Raw genomic sequence first — 5,933 nt, 5'->3', positions numbered from 1 at the left:
CTTTGGCAGCCAAGGGCAAACGAGCCTTTCATCCAATAAGCTTTGAAATGGCACTCGTGTTCTCCGAGAGAGGGGCGCTTGACCTGTTGGGACAAGAATTTAGCTGTGAAACACCAAACTCGGCGAACCCCAAGATTTTCTTTATCCAGCATTCAACATTACGCACTTTAATCATCCATAAGGAGGAGACAGGGGAAGTGTAACATTTTAGTAGTGGAAATATAATTACGATAAAATTGGATGTGGAGTTTGGTGCGGGATGTGTCTCACTTCTCTAATCAGTGAAGATCCAGGCTGTGTCACTTTGTGGCCTGTGGTTTGGCCAACTTGCACCCGGAGATGTCTGAGGGTGATACCAGAGGCATATGGGAAGAAGCCCATGCCAATCTATTAGGGGAGCGACCAACGCCTATTTTCATCCTTCACTTGGACGGATTCACTCTGGCTGCCTGAGGAGACTTGGACCTGGGAATTGGGTGCCATCCAATCAATTAGATTCACCCACAGCAGCATGTGTCTCCCCACATGCTGGGGTGAATCAAGACAGCCTGATGAGGAAGCCATTCCACCCAGGTCCATAATCAAGGGCAAGTGTCTGTCTGCTGGTAGCATGTGTTGCAAATTGCAATGCACCCGCTTCTTGCAGGAGGAGACTGAGCGAGTAATGATGCAATTATGAAATGTCAAACATACACACAACGGAGAGAACCGGCAATAACACAGCAGTTAAGTGAGCAGTCACACACACACACACACACACACACACACACACACACACACACACACGTGTTCAGAGTATCTGCAGATCTGTGTACATTAGTGTGCACCTGCATGAAAACATGCACATGAATAAGCAGATCTGCGCACACAGAAACACACACTGGACACACATTTCTTCATGAGGTGTTCAAGATATAGTAAGGCCAGAGATAGATAATAACGCCAATCTGCTAAGTGTCACACAACCCACACCTACACACCACCAAACTCACTTTCTCACTGTGTACGACACATATAACACCCCTACCTCCACACACACACACACACACACACACACACACGCACACACACACACACACACACGCACACACTCACTTTCCATTTAGGAGACATAAGCCGTGATGTGCGGCTCATTTGTGGCCTAATCCCGGGGCGAGCCTGGTTCAGAGCGCTACTTATAGAGGGCCTAATTGTTTGTCAGCTGCCTGGATGTCAAATCAGACACGTGGGGTCTCAGCCAGGATTTTCTTCCCTACCTTTCATGTTTGCTCGGCCTTTTTTTCTTCCCCCAAAGTCTGCGAAATTGGATTGGTACGCTTCCTCTCAAGAAGAGTCCTGCATGCCATACCTCAGTGATAGGCCCACAGTGTGCAAACTGCTGGCACCTCAGGACTGAGGATTGGTGTGTGTGGAAGGTACAGTGGGTATTACACTACTGTCGACTTTGCATGTGATGGGGTTTTATCAGGGATGGCAGCGTCTAACAGCAGATGCAATGTGCTCCTTTGTTTTCTTGATCTAATAAATCATTTACAAATGCAAAATACAGAGTTACAGAAGTCTGTCAGTGATATTACACAGGAGCAGATCCCCACGTGTACATATACTGTATAAGATGGTTCACACACAGGCACGAGCACAAGCATGTAGGCACCCACCCACATGCATACACACACACACACATTGTCAGCTTGCACTCATGGATAATGGTGCTAACGATGATGGAGACAAAAAAGGTGCTTTACAGGGTGCATCACTCTCAATCACGGAGGGTACCTTCTTGTACTAACACACCACTGAGTTAACTCACACACACACACACAAAATGTATAATCACGACATCTACCACCTCCATCACACTCCGCCTGCATCCAAGTAACACGCTGGTTGAACAAATAGCCCAGCTGGCAGAGTGGGAGTGTACTTACTTTGAAGGCCTGAGCTGCATTCATCAAAGATATTCCAGCTGACATCGTGGCATATCAGTATGCAATTACCTGGTGAATGTTGCAGGGCAGAAATTGTGTGTGTGTGTGTGTGTGTGCGTGCACCTTTAACACTTACAGTATCTCAGGAGGTATAAACCCATTCATTGCCACAACACTTCTCAAGGTTTGCAGAAGGTTTTTTTCCTTCATTTTTATACCTTCGGAAGAGGGTCCTTGAAAACACTTGAATATATTTATGTGTTCTTTTTGATCAGCCGGTTCATACAAGCACCATACATCCACCCAAGGCTGATTTAGCCCTGAAATATCTCCGTGTTGGCCTATAGCCACACATTTCAAAGGGTGAGATGGAAGTGAAACCTGCAGTGTGGCATCACACCAGGAGCAGTTAGAGGCTAAAATACAAGCATGTGAGTAATGCAACAGCATCTTCACACCAGTTTGACGAAGAAAGGAACGGCTGAGCCACAAAACAACTCCTTATTTTAAATATATATATATTAAAAGTGGCTGTGTCTGAATGCATGCCCCTCCAAAATCTAACTCAGTGTGGAGGAATTGGCTGCAGTTGGGAGGGCACGTCACGTTACTCCAGCCTAAAACATTATAATCAAATACATGGCATCAGGACTTGATGCGCCTATTCGGGAGGCAAGACGGGCCGGCACGTGAGCCTATTAGAGTAAATCAATATTTTAGCATATAAATATCACTGTGTAAATAATTTAGCTTTCTGAATTTGTGCACGCTCACAATTGCCAAGCGCGCTCGTGGGTTATTTGTGTGTGTGTGTGTGTGTGTGTCTTACCTCTTATCTTGAAATATCTTGAGACCAGCAGGAACCAAATTCAGCCCTCACGGAAAAAGCGACAGATTGATCCTCCATGGAAACCTCGTTAGGAATATTTCGGTCACAATCGCAAGGTCGTTCATACAGGTGAAAAGAATTGAGCCGGTGGTCAGGGAGAGATAACGGCTAAACGCAGGAGGCATAAACACACGCGTCTCATATCGCTGCTCCCCCCCCCCCTTCTCCTCCAATCCCCACCAAAAAAAACAAAAAGAAAAAACATACACACACACACGCACACACACAACACCCACGTTGTTTGCTGCGCCGAATCACATTTGCAACATCCCCAGTTAGGAGGCTCGACTCTCGCCTGTGTTTACGCTCTCAAATCCAACACGCGTAGGTCTGAAATTGGGCTCGGAGAGCAGAATCTTGCAGAGATGATTTATTATGCGCATCAAGTCGGCTCCCCCCGCGAAGAAGAGGAAGGAGAAGAAGAAGAAGTGGGCTGCACGGAGGCGAGGAGGAGGCGATGGAGCAGCCAGAGACCAGCAGCGCTGGGATGGGAAGGTGCGGGGAGGGAGGAGGAACGCACCTGGCAGGAGAACTGTGCCCCCGTGCGCCAGACCGCAGCATTGCAAGGAAACTGGTGACGGTGACTCAACTGTCAGGGGAGCACAGGGTCGTTTGTGTCTTCTTTTTAAGACATTTCTCATAGGTTTAGCAAACAAAAGTAAGCAGGAAGTTAATTTCTAAAGATTGTGCCTGTAGATACCTTTGGTATCTGGTCCACGTGGCCCACATGCAGCCTATTATTACAAAGGGAAGAGGCACCATCCAAAGGCTTTATGTCTATAGCCAAGACCAACAGAACTTTGTTGTAATTCTAATGAACTAAAACTGATACAGACAAACTAAAATCGTGTGAAATGTCAGGCAAACATGCAGAGTTGGTCGTGTAATCGTATGTTCGTAAAAGTGGAGTATTAAAGCTGTACTAAGCAATATTTGGCCACTGGTGGGCTATTCTCCAAACCAAACTCACTGCAGTAGAGCTGCAAACTGGAGCCATTTCAGGCGTCCAGGGTTCCTGCAGTAAAAGTCCCGTTCATCTGGCAGTCTCGCTTGTTTTTGTTCTGAATTTGCTACAACTTTGATTTGTGCCTCCGAATGACTCCCCCCCCCATAGCAACAGTGGCTGAGGCTCATTTGTAGTATTTAGAAGTGACAGAGAAAACATGATTTTTCATATACAAAGTTAAAATAATCTATAGTACTGTTAAATTATTAAGGAGAGTCTAGTGTTTCTATGTGGACGAACACTGAAGATATCATTTTGAATTTTGTTTAATGGCCTCTTACTATGAGCGATGGGATCCTACGAACACACACTTTTCTGCCAAAGTTAGAACAGTTTATTTCTGTCTGTGTTGTTTAATCTGTGCTCTTCTCACTGATTTGAGCCTACACTACTGTAGGACAGTAAGCTGCAAGCAGGCGCCAATAGGACACGTTTTTGAATGCTAACTGCACAGTAGTAGGTATTATTTTGCTGAGAATATAGACAGGAACATTTTTCAGCTTTTCAGAAAAACAGATAAAAGAAACCCTCTATAAATCCAAGGTGCTATCTAGGACAGCCTGTGTAGGAAATCTAGCATACACTTGAGTATTTCTCTTCACAAAATCTACATACTATGCAGTTGGAGCGCATACATACTGAGTTTTACGTCATACAAACAGGGCCAGAGTCAGTGAGATGGCTGAAACAGGTGGAAAAGTCAGAGGACATCTGGTGGACAGGTAGAGAATGGCAATGGTTAGGGAAGTGGGGATGTGGCTGTAGAGAGAGACAGAGAGGCAGAATGTGACAAGCTTGATATTTTGGGGAGCTTATTTGTTTCCTTGCCGCAAGATAGATGAGAAGGTCAGTACCACTCTCATATCTATCCACTACAGCCACGAGACGCTTAGCTTAGCATAGCATAAACTGGCAGCAGCTAGCCTGGATCTGGCCAAAGGCAATTAATACATTACATCTAGTTTGTTTAATCAGTACAAAAGTGTAAGAATGACACGTTGCAGTTGTGGCCCAGACTGCAGCATTTGTTGGCCAGGTGCAGTGGTTGGAGTCTTGTTATCACCGTGAAGTTTCCAGTAGACAGATGCTTTCCCTGTGGTCAGAGCCACGCTAGCTGCTATTTCACCCTGCTGTCAGTTTTTGTGCTAAGCTAAGCTAACAGGCTGCAGGCTCCAGCTTCATATAACGCAAAAGAGTATGATCATGCTCATCAAACTCTGGGCAAGAAAGCCAATAACCTAAGTGTCAAACTACTCCTTTAACAGCAATCGAAACTACATTTCATTTAGTTGTGCTAATTGCATGACGGCTCACTGGCATGGCTTACTCAATGCAACACTTCAATGGAACAGAGCCATTGTTGATGTTATTAGCTGCACCTATACTTGTCCTGTCACTCAGTGTGTTCATTTAAAAAGTGTTGAGAAATACATCTAGATGTAAATACAGGATAATATGTCAGAGACGCCCCGGAACACAATATGTGACACTGTTGATGTGACTCTATAATCAGAATCAGAATCAGAATCAGAAATACTTTATTGATCCCCGGGGGGAAATTGTACAGTACCGGTGCTCCCATTCAAGAGTAGAAAAAGTAGCATAATTTAGAACTAAAAGTATGTACAAAATATAAAAATAAGAAATAGAAAATAAAAATATACACATTTACAGTATTTAAGTGAACAATGAGGTAAAAAAATATATACAATAACAATGTATATGTACAGTATGTATGTGTTGCACTGAAGTGTATGACTATATATGTATCGCACTTATACATTTAGAATAAATAGTGAGGTAGTGTATGAACAGGTGAAGTAGATACAGAATAAGCTATAACACCTATTTTTAAACTATCTACTGTTTAGTACTAAGTTTTCCTCTACTTTTCATGAGAGTTTTAAAGCAGCATTAAGATATTTATGACTATTAGGGGACACAAAGTCTCCCAAATTATAACTATTATAACAAAAATAGGTTTGGTCCGACTTTCTTCACCAGTCACTTGTTTACTTCAGCAAGCCTTCATTCCATACTAGACAGGCAGTATAAAATCAGCTTGTGCAAGCTCATGAGCTAGGAGTGGGGTCACTGAGAGCCATTGGGA

Source organism: Enoplosus armatus, chromosome 8 (genome assembly GCF_043641665.1).
Source record: "Enoplosus armatus isolate fEnoArm2 chromosome 8, fEnoArm2.hap1, whole genome shotgun sequence".
Classification (NCBI taxonomy): domain Eukaryota; kingdom Metazoa; phylum Chordata; class Actinopteri; order Centrarchiformes; family Enoplosidae; genus Enoplosus; species Enoplosus armatus.
Note: the sequence above shows the minus strand (reverse complement) of the source record.